The sequence below is a fragment of the Oncorhynchus tshawytscha genome, linkage group LG07 (genome assembly GCF_018296145.1).
Source record: "Oncorhynchus tshawytscha isolate Ot180627B linkage group LG07, Otsh_v2.0, whole genome shotgun sequence".
Classification (NCBI taxonomy): domain Eukaryota; kingdom Metazoa; phylum Chordata; class Actinopteri; order Salmoniformes; family Salmonidae; genus Oncorhynchus; species Oncorhynchus tshawytscha.
The window spans coordinates 13798898-13816820 of record NC_056435.1 but is presented as its reverse complement, the minus strand read 5'-3'; the positions used below and the strand labels follow the sequence as shown (position 1 = coordinate 13816820).

At 42.4% G+C, this 17923-nt stretch overlaps 1 long non-coding RNA gene across 1 annotated transcript in view; it reads right to left on the bottom strand.

Moving 5' to 3' along the window:
• Window positions 1-8462, bottom strand: part of LOC112254019 — a 40078-nt gene extending 31616 nt beyond the window's left edge. Inside the window, exon 1 of the long non-coding RNA XR_002954098.2 lies at window positions 8209-8462. This is a non-coding gene — a long non-coding RNA (uncharacterized LOC112254019). The remainder of the gene's footprint in view (window positions 1-8208) is intronic.
• Window positions 8463-17923: the final 9461 nt, after the last annotated feature.

The following is a 17923-nucleotide window of genomic DNA, read 5'->3' as shown; positions in this document are numbered from 1 at the left end:
CGCGTGCATGTTATTCAATTATTCAATAATCCATGTTATTCAATTATTGCACCCACACTGCTCGCGCTCGTCAACGAGCGTCTGCGAAGCCAAGGGCTAAAATAGAACTCATTCCTATTTCTGACGCAGATCGCGCTAAAAGTCGCGATCTGCGTATAAACCCATCTCCTCATTGGTTTATAGAAGCAGGTACCCATGTGCCATCTCCTCATTTGTTATACCCACGTGGGTGACTGAAAGACGAACTGTCTTGCCGGTAGTCGTGGTAATACAATGAAAGTTTAGATCCAATTACCATATACATTAAATGATGAAAAAGCTTGGAAGGAGGAGAGATGACTAGAAACGATTCGGTTGGTTGGCTGTTTAATGTGTGGATGAATTGTCAGGTAGAGGTCCTTGTGCATTTCAGGTAAAATAACAACTCAATGTGTATATCCCAGGACAAATTAGCTAGCAACAGCAAGCTAGCTCAATTGGACAAATTAACGTTAGCTAGCAAGCGCAAGCTAACTAGCTGAATTGCCATACATGTTTAATGATTTTCGACCTGTCCCCAAATGAATGTCATTGGTTCAGAGTTTGTTTTGATATTTTAACCTGCGTGTCGTTATCGCGTTTGGTGTGGGAGTAGCGATATGCACGATAGCGCACGATGGCGCACGCGCGCAGCTGGTTTGGGTTCCGTGTAAATGTGTATGACTATTGCCTGCCTGTGACCACAATTTCAGCCTTCTGTGAAGGCGAAATAAACACCTGTCGCGTACTGTGTGTGAATCTACACCTTTTTCTGCCTGAGTATTTATTACAAGAATAGTGCCAAAACTGCAAACCGTTCCCATCTTGCACTCCAGAGAAGCTAAATCAAACTCAAAGTAATTCAAATATGGTCAGAGCTGAGAAGATGTAGATGTTTCAATTAGATGCCATTTTTATGATTCACTGCTTAGCAAGTTCTTTCACTTCAAATAAACCCTGTTGCTAGATACAAGTCTATTGTTGTGTCTTAGAGACCGAGTCCATTTCTTAGCTGTCTATTCAAGACTGCATGTATCATATTGTACATCACTCTGTTTAATCACATACAGGGTTGCATCCCAAATGACAATCTATTCTCTACATAGTGTACGCATTTGACCAGAGCTCTACGGGTCCTGGTCAAAAGTAGTGCACTACATAGGGAATAGGGTGCCATTTGGGCTAGGCCATGAGTTGTATGAAAAGCTGAAACTCAACAAACCTTTGGGCCAATCCCTCAGTGGTTTTGGGATGGGATTATGATCATTGAGTACACTTTACCCTGACAGAGATTTGATGGGCCCAGAGTAATACAAAATTTAATCTGATTTATTAACTACTAGCCTGAGTGACAGGTCCAAACTCAGGGCACTTCTTTCTCTTTTACAACCTGCCCTAACTGGTTGTGAAGCTTGGGCCCCAAGGAATACATCACGACGTCATCATGTAACATATGTAAACAATCCGCTATCTGGCTATTAGAGCACATCATTTCACTATGCGTGCTAACAAAGAAACACTAAGACGACAAGAAGAAACATACTTATGTTCCCAACTCCTTAAACCAGACACCTTGAAGTGAGTGAGACTCTAGTCTGTTTTTTTGTCGCAAACCTCTCCTTGTTGGTCACACAGCCCTAGCTCCACCCTGGGCAGACGGTATGGGTAGCCATGGTAGTGGCAATTTGGTTAAGATGATAATACAACTATTGTGCTTGTGGGGGGGATTTGTGTGATCCACTCACACAGCAAATATGAGCTTGTATCTTAAGGCTCTGTCTCTCTGTATGTTAGCCCCACCCACCTGCCAATCTGCATGTCAGTCCCTCTGTTTTATGTTCGTTTAGGCGCCATGACAATGGGATATTGTTGCAGATTCACCTCCCCTATATTCCCTGGGGCAAATTTATGAGAAGTCTCCACTGGAGACCAAAACAAGGTGCCGTCCGTACTGGCAACATGCCTGGAAGGGTTACACTCGTCTTAAGCTTGGTGCTTACCTGCCTAAAATCTGTTGATGCTTCAAAAAATGCTCCGCAAGTGGGAATTTCCCCCACCTGTCAGAGTGTGGTAACTGAGGTGAAGCAATCAGAGACAGAGACACACACATACACACACACACACACACACACACACACACACACACACACGGTCTTGTTCAGCTAACCTTGTGGGGACACACAATTCAGTCCCATTCAAAATCCTAACCTTCACCCTAAACCAAACAATAGTTCCTAACCCTAAAACGAACCCTAGCTCCTAACCCTTAACGTATTTCTAAACGTATTTCTAAACCAAAACACAAAATTCTAAGCCCCTAAAAATAGCATTTGAACTCGTGGGAAGTAACAAAATGTCCCCATTTGGTCAAATTTGTGATTGTTTACTATTCTTGTATTCTTGTGTTTACTATTCTTCTTCTTGACCAGAAGTCCCCACAAGAATAGTTACACACACACACACTAGAGGTCGACCGATTAATCGTCATGGCCAATTAATTAGGGCGGATTAAAAATGTTCATAACAATCAGTAATCGGCATTTTAGGAGGTTGATTATGGCCGATTACATTGCATTCCACGAGGAAACTACGTGGCAGGCTGACCACCTGTTACGCGAGTGCAGCAAAGAGCCAAGGTAAGTTGCTAGCTAGCATTAAACTTATCTTATAAAAACAATCAATCTTCACATAATCACTAGCTAACTACACATGATTGATGATATTACTAGGTTAACTAGCTTGTCCTGCATTGCATATAATCAATGCGGTGCCTGTTAATTTATCATTGAATCACAGACTACTTTGCCAAACAGGTGATGTTTTAACCCGTTCGATAAAATACGGAACGGTTCCGTATTTCACTGAAAGAATAAACGTTTTGTTTTTGAAATGATAGTTTCCAGATTTGACCATATTAATGACCAAAGGCTCGCGTTTGTGTTTATTATATTATAATTAAGTCTGATTTGATATTTGACAGAGCAGTCTGACTGTGCGGTGGTAAGCAGCAGCAGGCTCGTAAGCATTCATTCAAACGTTTCTGCGTTTGCCAGCAGCTCTTAGCAATGCTTGAATCACGGCGCTGTTTATGACTTCAAGCCAATCAACTCTGGCAATACCTAAGTGCCTATTAGAACATCCAATAGTCAAAGGTATATGAAATACAAAATGGTATAGAGAGAAATAGTCTACGTGTCATAATTCCTATAGTAACTACAACCTAAAACGTCTTATCTGGGAATATTGAACCACCAGCTTTCATATGTTCTGAGCAAGGAACTTAATCGTTAGCTTTTTTACACGGCACATATTGCACTTTTTCTTTCTTCTCCAAAACTGTGTTTTTGGATTATTTCAACCAAATTGAACATGTTTCATTATTTACTTGAGTCTAAATGGATTTTATGTATGTATTATATTAACTCAAAATAAAAGTGTTCATTGTTCATTCAGTATTGTTGTAATTGTTATTATTACATATACATATACATATAAAAATCGGCCGATTAATCGGTATCAGCTTTTCTTAGTCCTCCAATAATCGTAATTGAAAAATCATAATCGTTCGACCTCTAACACACGCACGTACGCACACGCACACACACACACACAAATGCTGACGTAGTGTTGGTCTTTTTTGGTCCTACTTCTCAATCCATGGTATGTACTGTATGCTCATAAGGCCTCACGCTATGACGAACTGTCTCATCATGTCTCGTAGCTTGACATGTGTGTGCGCACGCAAAATAATTGCACGTCAGCTGAATTACTGAGCACGTGTTTTAGTGTGATGGATTGTGGGCCCTTCCTCCCTGTCTCCCCAGCAGCTGTTAGGAACTCAGGATGGGGGGGAGTGGAAAGAACTGTATTAGAGATGTAGTAGGAGATGAAGGAATCACCTGTGAGGGTAAGAAAACTGCCCTAGGCCCTTATTCACAAAGTATCTCAGACGAGGAGTGCTGATTAATGAATGAATGAATGACGTTTTATTTTCGTTCAAATCGCCAGTTGACAACCTATCCCTTACTGGATCAATTGACACGTGATAATTTAGTGATCATTTGTCTGGTGTTCCGTGCAATGTACACCGCATAAATGTGAAAAATAAATCAATACATTATTTTACCAGGCAAGTCAGTTAAGAACAAGTTCTTATTTTCAATGACGGCCTAGGAACAGTGGGTTAACTGCCTGTTCAGGGGCAGAACGACAGATTTGTACCTTGTCAGCTCGGGGGTTTGAACTTGCAACCTTTCGGTTACTAGTCCAACGCTCTAACCACTAGGCTACCCTGCCACCCCGAGTGGTTAATAACAAATAAGGTTATCCAAGCAATAATTAGAGTAGTAGAAAAACAATAATAAATACAGTTTTAAAAAATACTGAAAAATGAAACGAAAAGGATTTGTACCCAGTCTGGATGTAATGATATGCATCATGATCCAAAAAACCAAAGTAAATCAGCAATCAATATGCTTTATGAATATGGGCCCAGAACAGTGTTAGCTTGAGATACACCGGGGAGGTATTTTGCTCTTCTAAGAGCTCAAATTAATCAGTGAAAGTCAAGAAATGGATGATGGACAGTACAATACAATGGAGGTTTTAATTATAAGTCGTAGAAGGGAAGGGTATGGTAGGAGGTAGAGACATGTAGAGTAGGGAGTTCAGCAGATCTTCCCATGCACTCATATTACCCAGCTCTGTGTGTGTGTGTGTGTGTGTGTGTGTGTGTGTGTGTGTGTGTGTGTGTGTGTGTGTGTGTGTGTGTGTGTGTGTGTGTGTGTGTGTGTGTGTGTGTGTGTGTGTGTGTGTGTGTGTGTGTGTGTGTGTGTGTGTGTGTGTGTGTGTGTGTGTGTGTGTGTGTGCTCACGCATGCGCACGTCAGCAGGCAGATAAGACATTTTATACTAAAAGAGGATCCTCAGAGCAGGTGGACCGACCAGCCAGTGGGGCCCCGTAGCAGATTTACCGATTGCACAAACATGCGAACGCGCACACACACACACACACACCATGAGAGATTGCATACATCCAGGAAGAGAAGGAGGTAGAGGAGGAGAAAATGGGGGGAGCTCAATAGAGAGCAGGAGGATATGGTACTTTAAGTAGGACAGATAACATTATCACCCTAAGAGGCCTGAAGAGCAGGCTCTCAGTGGTGAGTGGGTCTGTGTGACAGCAAAGTGCGTGTGTGTGTGTGTGCGTGTGTGTGTGTGACTTGGCCTGGTGGATGTGTGCCTAATGGGGAAGAGAGATAGAGGGCAGAGGGTTTGCTAGAGCTAGAACATCATGATGGGGGGGGGACTCTATGTTCTCTATGCCTGTGTCCGTAAAGTCACCCTACTCCCTAGACTGCACGACTTTTGACCAGAGCCTAATAATGGAAACAGTTGAGTAAATGAGTGATACAAAGTAGAGTAAAAGACGTTGCTTCCACACAGGTGTGGTTCCTGAGTTAATTAAGCAATTAACATTTCATCATGCTCACGGTAATATGTAAAAAGTCTGTGCAGGCCATTGTTTTGGCTTCCATGGCTAAGCCCCCATAGGATGTAAATGCCCCCATCCACAGGGCACAAGTGGTCACTGAGCGAGCATGAAAACGATTTAAACATATGCCATGGCCGTCTCAGTCACCAGATCTCAACCCAATTGAACACTTCTGAGATATTCTGGATCGACGCCTGAGACACCGTTATCCACCACCATCAACAAAACACCAAATGATCTTGTGGAAGAGTGGTGTCGCATCCCTCCTCGAAATATGTCGGGATGTGAGCTGGCAACCAAAGGGTATAAAATCCTAGATGCCATTTAATGCAGTTGTGCCCTTGAGCAAGGCACTTAATCCCCCAGAACAACTGCTCCATTGTCGCCCAGTGTTGTAGCACCTTGCTCCAACCTGAAAACAGAGCGCATTTGGAAAGTATTCAGACCCCTTGACTTTTTTCCTCATTTTGTTACGTTACAGCCTTATTCTAAAATGGATTAAAAAATATATTTCCATTCAATCTACACACAATACCTCATAATGACAAAGCAAACACAGGTTGTTTTTTTTTTAAATCTGCAAATGTATAGAAAAAAATCTAAGTGAAATATCACATTTACGTAAGTATTCAGACCCTTTACTCAGTACTTTGTTGAAGTACTTTTGGCAGCAATTACAGCCTCGGGTCTTCCTGGGTATGAAGCTACAAGCTTGGCACACCTGTATTTTGGGAGTTTCTCCCATTCTCCTCTGCAAATCCTCAAGCTTTGTCAGGTTGGATGGGGAGCGTCGCTGCACAGCTATTTTCAGGTCTCGCCAGAGATGTTCAATTGGGTTCAAGTCCGGGCTCCAGGTTGTGGCTGAGACACTCAAGGACATTCAGAAGCCACTCCTGCATTATCTGGCCGTGTGCTTAGGGTTGTTGTCCTATTGGAAGGTGAACCTTCGCCCAAGTCTGAGTTCCTGAGCATTCTGGAGCAGGTTTTCATTAGGGTCTCTCTGTACTTTTCTCCATTGATCTTTCCCTCTTCCTGACTAGTCTCTCAGTCCCTCCCGCTGAAAAACATCCCACAGCATGATGTTGCCACCACCATGCCTCACCGTAGTGATGGTGCCAGGTTTCCTCCAGATATGACAATTGGCAATAAGGCCAAGTTCAATCTTGGTTTCATCAGACAAGAGAATCTTGTTTCTCATGTTCAGAGAGTCCTTTACATGCCTTTTGGCAAACTCCAAGCAGGCTGTCAAGTGTCTTTTACTGAGGAGTGGCAACCGACTGGCCACTCCTCCATTTAGGCCTGATTGGTGGAGTGCTGCAGAGATGGTTGTCCTTCTGGAAGGTTCTCCCATCTCCACAGAGGGACTCTGAATCTCTGTCAGAGTGACCATCAGGTTCTTGGTCACCTCCCTGACCAAGGCCCTTCTCCCCCGATTGCTCAGTTTGGTCAGGTGGCCAGCTCTAGGACGAGTCTTGGTGGTTCGAAACTTCTTCCATTTAAGAATGATGGAGGCCACTGTGTTCTTGGGGACCTTTAATGCTGCAGAAATGTTTTGGTATCCTTCCTCAGACCTGTTCCTCGACACAATCCTGTCTCTGAGCTCTGCGGACAATTCCTTCGACCTAATTGCTTGTTTTTTTTCTTTGACATGCAATGTCAACTGTGGGACCTTATATGGTCAGGTGTGTGCCTTTCAATATCATACCCAATCAATTGAATTTACCATAGGTGGACTCCAGTCAAGTTCTAGAAATGTCTCGAGGATGATCAATTGAAACAGGATGCACCTGAGCTCAATTTATAGTCTCATAGGAAAGGGTCTGAATACTTATGTAAATAAGCAATCTGTTTTTTAAATTTTTAATACATTTGCAAACATGTCTGAAAACCTTGTTTTTGTTTTGACATTATGGGGTATTATGTGTAGATTGATGAGGATGTTACTTTTATTGAATCATTTTACAAAAATGCTGTAACGTAGCACATTTTGGAAAAAGGGAAGGGGTCTGAATACTTCCGAATGCACGTGTGTCTTTCGGAAAGGTTGGGATAAAAGCGGAAGTCAAATTTCGGTTGGAGCTTCTATTGACAAATCAAGTGAACTTAATCTTAGGATTTCAGTTTCTGAAGGTATAACGACGATTATTTCCCTTAAAGAGAAAGCCTAAAGATTTTGGATTGGTCTACAGCGGCTGAATAGAATGTGGTCCTGCTGCTCATCAAAAAATAGTTCAAGTCTATCGAGTAAAAGCAGGAGTCTAGTCAAAACCGTCCCGCAAGGGATTTTTTGAGGAGGTAAAAGAAAACTAAAATCAACAGGAACTCAGAAAAAAAAAGATTAATGTTGGAGATCTGTTCCCATTCGCACGGATAAAAAAAAAACGAGACGTGATCGTGTCGCAATGTAATCAAGGTATGAAATTGTTATTCTCAAATACAATCTCTTTTTGGGCTTAGTCAATCTGCGGTGTAAAAATTATTATAATTATGTTCCGGGCTCCGACGAAAATCGGCCCACGGGCTAAATAGAGCTGCCTACCCGAGTTCGAGTGTCCTAAATTGTAACACAGACACACTTCAGCACACTTTTACAGTAAGTACACTAAGTACATTATTCTTATGTTAATATGTCAATAGCATATACACACAGTCGTTAACACCGATACACATAACAGCCATTAAACTCCTAAATCCTACCTGCTTTAACTTTTGATGTTTGAATAAGACATCCCTTTCCTCGCTCCCCCACTCTCTGTTCTGAGACAATGACCTCATTGAGGCTATAGTAGTAGGTGCGCCGGGGGACCACACAAGCTCACACCAGGCTGAGTGCTGAAAAAGATCAGACCTGTGGCGTCATGTCAAAACAGAAAAGACACTCATGCCTTCCATTATCATCGTCTCCTGTGTATGAGAGGCCGTGGTTGTCTGTGTTTGTGTTTATGTGTCCGTGTGTGCGGTAGCATGCCGTTTGTGTGTCTGGGTTTGACAGGCCGTCAACTCACAGCTTACGTTGCGGAAATACCTGGCTGACTTACATATCCTCCAGGATATCTGAGGGCTGGGGGAAAACATTGGGACAATAGAATAGATACCTGTCTGTTTCCGTTTTCATGGCACTTGAAACAGGAGGGGTGTAATGGAGGCGTGACTTGGCAACCGCACAAGGACCTATTGTCTGTTTTGTTGTGTGTGTGTGGGGGGGATGATAGTAGTGTGAAGGGTTAAAGGTTAGATACAGTAGGACAAATAATATAGAGGAGAGAAAGACCACTAAAGTAAAAGTATAAACGTTTTTTTGGATTTAAATATACATACGTTTCAAAAGTAAATGTAATTGATGAAATGTACTTAAGTATCCCAAGAAAAAAGTATAAATCATTTCAAATTCCTTATATTAAACCAGATGGCACCAATTTATTGTTTTTTAAATGTATGGATAGTCAGGTGAACACTCCAACACTCAGACATAATTTACAAAATAATTTGTGTTTAGTGAGTCCACCAGATCAGAGACCGTAGACGACCAGGGATGTTCTCTTGAACGTGATTTGGACCATGTTCCTGTCATGCTAAGCATTTAAATTGTACTTTAAGTACTTTTAGGTGTCAGGGAAGACGTATGGAGTAAAAGCGACATCATTTTCTTAAAGAATGTAATGAAGTAAAAGTAAAAGTACAGTACCAGAACACTACTTAGGTGTACTTCACACCAATGCATTTGACTGGTTTCACATTTGTCTCCAGCGATCGTAAAAGAGATCTAAAACATTTGTAATGTATATTTACAATCCCATTATCCAAACGGTTTACTCATTTACCTAGCTCTTGTCAATAGCTTTTATCAATTTGTAAATTACAGTGCGTGGAGAATGGTGTTATTTCCACAATGACATTTTTTGTTGTTGATGTTGTTCCACTTGGGGCCCCCAAGTGGTGCAGCGGTCTAGGACATTTCATCTCAGTGTTAGAGGCGTCACCACAGACCCTGGTTCGATTCCAGGCTGTATCACAACCGGACGTTATTGGGAGTCACATAGGGAGTGGACAATTGGCCCAGCGTCATCCAGGTTAGGGATTGGCCGTCATTGTAAATAAGAATTTCTTAACTGACTTGCCTTAAATAAAGGTTAAAAAAAACAACACTTGGAACTGACAGGTTTCTCGACCTTATTCAGCATTTCCTTGTGCGTAAAAGTGGTGGAATCATGAGGGAATTAAGTCCAGGTTTAAATATGACGTATGAGTAGACACACCTCTGCCACACCTTCATGTCTTCAATCTCCACCCCAAACAAATAGCGGGTGAATAGCATGCTTATGTTCAAATTCAGAATATGTGTAGAGAGAAAAGTGTATGAAAAGGGAATATAGCATGCGCTTCACTCAAGAATAAATTCCCCCCATAGAAAATATGTGAAGGAAATACAGTGTAGACATTGTTAATGTTGTAAAAGACTATTGTAGCTGGAAACGGCAGAATTTTAAAAAATGGAATATCTACATAGGCCCATTATCAGCAACCATAACTCCTGTGCTCCAATGGCACGTTGTGTTAGCTAATCCAAGTAATAATTTTCAAAGGCTAATTGATCATTAGATAACCATTTTGCAATTATGTTAGCACAGCTGAAAACTGTTGTCCTGATTAAAGAAACAATAAAACTGGCCTTCTTTAGACTAGTTGAGTATCTGGAGCATCAGCATTTGTGGGTTCGATTACAGGCTCAAAGTGGCCCGAAACAAACACCTTCTCAAACTCGTCAGTCTATTCTTCTCCTCAGAAATGAAGGCTATTCCATGCGAGAAATTGACAAGAAACTGAAGATCTCGTACAACCATGTGTACTACTCCCTTCACAGAACAGGGCAAACCGTCTCTAACCAGAATAGATAGAGTAGTGGGAGGCCCCGGTGCACAACTGAGCAACAGGACAAGTACATTAGAGTGTCTAGTTTGAGAAACAGACGCCTCACAAGTCCTCAACTGGCAGCTTAATTAAATAGTACCCACAAAACACCAGTCTCAACGTCAACAGTGAAGAGGCGACTCCAGGATGCTGGCCTTCTAGGCAGAGTTGCAAAGAAAAAGCCACATCTCAGACTGGCCAATAAAAGGAAGATATTAACATTGGAAAAAGTGCTTTGGTGGAGGTAAAGTGGGAGATTTGTACAGGGTAAAAGGGATCTACATTCTGCAATACCCTGTGGAGTGGACAGTGCTTAATTGGAGCCACTTTCCTCCTACAACAGAACATTGACCCAAAGCACAGCTCCAAACTATGCAAGAACTATTTAGGGAAGAAGCAGTCAGCTGGTATTCTGTCTATAATGGAGTGGCCAGCACAGTCACAGGATCTCAACCCCATCGAGCTGTTGTGGGAGCAGCTTGACCGTAAGAAGTGCCCATCAAGCCAATCCAACTTGTTGGAGATGCTTCAGGAAGCATGGGTTGAAATCTCTTCAGATTACCTCAACAAATTGACAACTAGAACGCCTAAGGTCTGCAAGGCTGTAATTGCTGCAAATGGAGGATTCTTTGACGAAAGCAAAGTATGAAGGACACAATTATTATTTCAATTAAAAATCCTTATTTATAACCTTGTCAACGTCTTGACTTTATTTCCTATTAATTTTTCAACTCATTTCATGTATGTTTTCATGGAAAACAAGAACATTTAGAAGTGACCCCATATTTTTGAATAGTAGTGTAGCTCCTGTAGAGGTAAAAGTGACTAGGCAATCAGGATAGATGATAAAAGAGTAGCAGCAGTATGTGAAGATTGTGAAAGTGTGTATGTACTGTGCCTTGCAAAAGTATTCATCCCCTTGGTGCATTACAACCTATAATTTAAAAAGATTTTTATTTGGATTTCATTTAACGGACACACAATATAGTCCAAATTGGTGAAGTGAAATGAAAAAAATAACTTGTTTCAAAAAATGATTGAAAAAAAAAAAAAATAGGAAAAGTGGTGCGTGCATATGTATTCACTCCCTTTGCTATGAAGCCCCTAAATAAGATTTGGTGCAACCAATTACCTTCAGAAGTCATATAATTAGTTAAATATAGTCCACCTATGTGCAATCTAAGTTTCACAATCTCTGTATATATACACCTGTTCTGAAAGGCCCCAGAGTCTGTTGTGGAGAAGCACAGATCAGGGTTTGGTTATAAAAACATATCAGAAACGTTGAACATCCCACGGAGCACCATTAAATCCATTATTAAAAAATGGAAAGATGATGGCACCACAACAAACCTGCCAAGACTCACGGAGCAGGCAAGGAGGGCGTTAAAATCAGAGAAGCAAACAAAGAGACCAAAGATAACCCTGAATGTCTTGGAATGGCCTAGTCAAAGCCCAGACATCAATCCAATTGAGAATCTGTGGTATGACTTAAAGATTGCTGTACACCAGCGGAACCCATCCAACTTGAAGGAGCTGGAACAATTTTGCCTTGAAGAATGGGAAGAAATCCCAGTGGCGAGACGTGCCAAGCTTATAGAGACATACGCCAAGAGACTTGCAGCTGTAATTGCTGCAAAAGGTGTCTCTACAATGTATTGACTTTGGGGGGTTGAGTACTTATGCGCGCTCAAGTTCTGTTTTTTTAGTCTTATTTCTTGTTTGTTTCATGATAAAAAATATTTAGCATCTTCAAAGTGGTAGGCGTGTTGTGTAAATAAACTGATACAAAACCCCCCAAAAATCTATTTTAATTCTAGGTTGAAAGGCAACAGAACAGGAAACATTCCAGCAGGTGTGAATACTTTCGCAAGCCACCGTATGTGTGTGTTTGTGTGTGCAAGCCCTGCCACATCTGTTGAGCATCAGAGCTAATAGTAGGATTCAATCTTATTCCTGTACTGAGACTTCGCCTGGTTGATGCTTCCCTGAAGGGCGTAGTGGGATTTCTTTCTTGTCCGGATTAGTGTATCACTCCTTGAAAGCGTCAGCTCTAGCCTTTAGCTCAGTGTGGATTTTGCCTGTAATCCATGGCTTCTGGTTGAGTTATGTGCGTACGGTCACTGTGGGGACGACGTTGTCGATGCCAGTGACTGATGTAGTAAACTCCTCGGATTAATCCTGGAACATATTCCAGTCTGTGCTAGCAAAACAGTCCCTTAGCTTAGCATCTGCTTCATCTGACCACTTCATTGAGCGCGTCACTGGTTCTTCCTGTTTGAGTTTTTTCTTGTAAGCAGGAATCAGGAGGATAGAGTTATGGTCAGATTTGCCAAATGGATGGCGAGAGAGAGCTTTGTGTGCATCTCTGTGTGTAGAGTAAAGGGAACATTTTTTTTTAGCCTCTAGGTTAGTCTCGAATGGAGCTCATCCAGTTTATTCTCCAGTGATTGCACATTCGCCAATAGAATGGAGGGTAGAGGCAGTTTATTGCCTCGTCGACGTATAGGTATCCTGCATCGATATTGCCGCCTCTTCCTCCTTCGAGTGTTGGAGATTTGGGCCTGATCCTGGATGAGCAGTATGTCGTTCGCCTCTGAATCATTGAAGTAGAAATCCTCATCCAAATCGCTGTTCTGATTTCCAGATGCTTTTTTTGGTCATAGAAAATGATGTCAGAAATATTATAAATAGGGAACAAGGTGCCATTTGGGACATGGCCACTGTCTCTGTTATATATGGTAGGTGAGTTCCCACAGCAGCAGACATTCCAGAGGATATGGCGGTCCAGAGACCATGGGGCAGTTAGCACAGCTGACTGTGAGGGACAATGTGAAGGGCAGAACAGGATGATGAGGTAAATGATTGAGGGATTGTGGAGAGAGAAAGGGAGAGCAAGAGCTGAACTGTTAGGCTGAAACAATGAGGCAACCGTTAGACTGAGGTCATACTTACGGTGGCAGTAGAGATACGGGGAAGATTCCTGGGACCTGTAGGCTGGAAGTCTTGCCTCATATTGAAAACCTACTTACAGTATTTACACTGTTTGGGGAGAGACTTGAGGAGTAAGACTATTCCTGTCAAGTCAAGGAAACCAAGTGGTGGGGCTACAAACTTGTGGTTTTGGCCACTCTCAATTGTATACAGTATATACACTTATAGCACCCCCAGAACCCAACTTTTGATTAATTACAATATATGCCATAGAAAGACACATTGATGATTATTAAGTTCAGTCCATAATGCAGAGAGAGAGAGAGAGAGAGAGAGAGAGAGAGAGAGAGAGAGAGAGAGAGAGAGAGAGAGAGAGAGAGAGAGAGAGAGAGAGAGAGAGAGAGAGAGAGAGAGAGAGAGAGAGAGAGAGAGAGAGAGAGAGAGAGAGAGAGAGAGAGAGAGAGAGAGAGAGAGAGAGAGAGAGAGAGAGAGAGAGAGAGAGAGAGAGAGAGAGAGAGAGAGAGAGAGAGAGAGAGAGAGAGAGAGAGAGAGAGAGAGAGAGACCAGTTTGTAAGGCCTCTCTCAACAAACCCAGTGAGACTCCATAGCAGACGGGCTGCCCTACTTTCAGGTACTACTTCCAGTGCTCCCTTATTCCACCTGGTGGTTGTTAACACTCACAACCTTCCGATGTCACAACGCTCTTGTGAGATAAAACACTTCACTGTTTGTCCTGCTGGGGGCAACATAACCAAAATAATAGCAATGAGGATTTCCAACGACCACAGTTTGACTCGCCCCTGATTTGACACCAGAGAGTGCTACTTCCTAAAAGATTATATCCAAGGTCTGTTTAATCTTATAGATAGATAGTATGGACAGGGAAGACCTGATCCTAGACGCTTTATGAATACAAGCCCTGATGTGCTACTACTGTTAGGTGTAAGTAAGGTAGTGTTATTGGATATGAAGAGGTGTGACGTAAGGGTTTGGAGCTTGATTGCAGGTTATTGGGATAGCGGTTTTAGTTTAAAGTTAGAATTCTTCAGATGCATGCATTCCTTAGTCTTACTCTTTTCATTACTGCCCCCTTAAACCTCTCCCCTCTTTCTTTTCTTTCTTTCTTTCTTTCTTTCTTTCTTTCTTTCTTTCTTTCTTTCTTTCTTTCTTTCTTTCTTTCTTTCTTTCTTTCTTTCTTTCTTTCTTTCTTTCTTAAACCTTGCCCCTCTTTCTTTCTTTCTTTCTTTCTTTCTTTCTTTCTTTCTTTCTTTCTTTCTTTCTTTCTTTCTTTCTTTCTTTCTTTCTTTCTTTCTTTCTTTCTTTCTTTCTTTCTTTCTTTCTTTCTCTTTCTTTCTTTCTTTCTGTCATTTCTGGTTATTCTCAGACTTATGCTTGTTTACCCTTTCTTTTCTCTTCCAGGTCGGTGTTTAAAAAAGTGACTTCCTCTGTAGATTATTTCTCTCTGTTGTTTGTTATCTCCCCCCCTTCCTCTCCTCCTTCCTCTCCTATCTCTTCAGACTCTCAAGGAGATCTGCTCTATACTGCCCTGTACAGTATAGGCTGGTTAGGCTTGCAGGTTCAGTAATGAGGGACTTGATTCTACCAAGAATAAACCCAAATAGCTGGATAGAACATGCAGAAAATATGATGCTTCCTTGTGTGTTTGTGTGTGTATGCATCATGAGCCATCATGCATGCTATCGTGTGTGTGTGTGTGTGTGTGTGTGTGTGTGTGTGTGTGTGTGTGTGTGTGTGTGTGTGTGTGTGTGTGTGTGTGTGTGTGTGTGTGTGTGTGTGTGTGTGTGTAAATTATTTTGTCAATGTATGTGTAAATGCCTATTGCTTCTTTTATGTCTATGTTTGTGATTGAGTAGGCCTACTCCCCACTGGCTGATGTGCTCCACATCGCTCTGTCCTGGTATGACCTACAGTACGCCTCACATGACAATGTCTTGGCAGCAGAACCCGTTTCCCTCTCTTCTCTGCAGTCACTTACTAAAGGGCAGGAGCACTGTAAAGCAATGGAGATCCCGACACAGCAGATCCCTTAACAGAACAAGTAGGTATGTTAGCTCAACTAGTTTTGTTAACTTCATAGTCAAACTATACATTTACAGTGATAATCACATGGACGTTGACAGGGATATGTGGTTGCTGCTGATGGTTTACCCTATTCCCTACATAGTGCACTACTTTTGACCAGAGCCCTATAGGCCCTGGTCAGAAGTAGTGCACTATGTAGGCAACACAGGTGCCATTTGGCCATGCATGCGTGTGTATGCACAATAGGATATGCGCTTGCTAATACTGATCCCAAAGGAAGATATGCAAGTCAATGATGTCAATATGATGGCTGAAAGTTTGACATTGTTCACAACTACTATGGAATTAGGTGAGGGTGGGCATGTCATGGTGATATTCCCCCTCAGTATTGCTAAGCTGTTTATCTCACCCCTTCTCTGGTGGGCACGCTGACCGATTGGAAAATCGTATTGACTGCGAGCACACAGCTGGGAACACACAGACAGCAATCAGCTCTCTTAATGTGAGTGGAGAGGAAAACTGGGTGACACCATCTGAAAGAGAGATTGGATCCCAGAGAGAATGTTAGTCTTCGACACCAACGTTATCCATGCAGCTAGACACTGGGGCTTTATTCCATTTACTTCCATCCACTAACTTCTTCTTCTTCCCTTCTTCCTAACTTCTTCCATCCTGCTGGCGTTGCAACTAAAACTAGAAGTGACACAATGGTGACATGATGAACCAGTAAAAGAGAAATGTCCCTTTTTCAGGACCCTGTCTTTCCAAGATAATTCGTAAAAATCCAAATAACTCCACAGATCTTCATTGTAAAAGGTTTAAACACTGTTTCCCATGCTTGTTCAATGAACCATAAACAATTAATGAACATGCACCTGTGAAACGGTCGTTAAGACACTAACATCTTACAGACGGTAGGCAATTAAGGTCACAGTTATAAAAACTTAGGACACTAAAAGAGGCCTTTCTACTGTCTGAAAAACACCTTAAAGAAAGATGCCCAGGGTCCCTGCTCATCTGCGCAAACATGCCTTAGGCATGCTGTGGGAAGGCATGAGGACTGCAGATGTGGCCAGGGCAATAAATTGCAATGTCCATACAGTGAGACGCCTAAGACAGCACTACAGGGAGACAGGACGGATAGCTGATCATCCTCGCAGTGGCCGACCACGTGTAACAACACCTGCACAGGATCGGTACATCCGAACATCACTCCTGCGGGACAGGTACAGGATGGCAACAACAACTGCCCAAGTTACACCAGGAACGCACAATCCCTCCAGTGCTCAGACTCATTATCGGACTGAGCTTGTTGTCATTGCAGGCAATCTCAACACTGTGCATTACAGGGATTACATCCTCCTACCTCATATGGTACCCTTCCTGCACGCTCATCCTGACATGACCCTCCAGCATGACAATGCCATACTGCTCGTTCTGTGCGTGATTTCCTGCAAGACAGGAATGTCAGTGTACTGCCATGGCCAGCGAAGAGCCCGGATACCAATCACATGGAGCATGTCTGGGACCTATTGGATCAGAGGGTGAGGGATAGGGCCATTCCCCCCAGAAATGTCTGGGAACTTTCACATGCCTTGGTGGAAAAGTGGGGTAGCATCTCACAGCAAGAACCTTCAAATCTGGTGCAGTCCATAAGGAGGGGATGCACTGCAGAACTTAATGCAGCCACACCAGATGCTGACTGTTACTTTTGATTTTGACCCCCCCCCCTCAGGTGTGGAGTGATGCTATTAAGATCTCGGGCCATTGAGAACCTTGCAGCCTTCGCCTCTCGTCCCCTCTGTCATGATAAGAACTACTTACTATTTCCTATTTGAAATTATGTATATCACTAGCCTGATCACATATACTGTAGTCAACACTTCTATTGTTCTCATCCTATATATGACCATGAACGGAGAGCGTAGAAAATGACTGGGCCTCAAGGCAAGGACAGTGCATTATTCGGAAAGTATTCAGACCCCTTGTCTTTTTGCACATTTTGTTACATTAGAGCCTTATTCTAAAATTGATTAAATCCTCATCAAATCTACACACAATAGCCCATGTTGACAAAGCAAAAAAAGGTTTTGGGGAAATTGTTTGGGGAAAACCCCCAGAAATACCTTATTTACATACCTGATTTGCATAAGTATGCAGGCCCTTTGCTATGAGCTCAGATGCATCCTGTTTCCATTGATCATCCCTGAGATGTTTTTACAATTTGATTGGAGTTTGATTGGAGTTAAATTCTATTGATTTGACATGATTTGGAAAGGCACACATCTGTCTTACAAGGTCCCACAGTTGAAAGTGCACGTCAAAGCAAGCCATGAGGTCGAAGGAATTGTCTGTAGAGCTCCATTACAGGATTGTGTCGAGGTACAGATCTGGGTACCAAAAAATGTCTGCGGCGTTGAACACAGTGGCCATCATTCTTAAGTGGAAGAAGTTCGGAACCACCAAGACTCTTCCTAGAGATGCCCCCTGTCTTTACAATTGGGTAGAGAAGGGCCTTGGTCAGGGA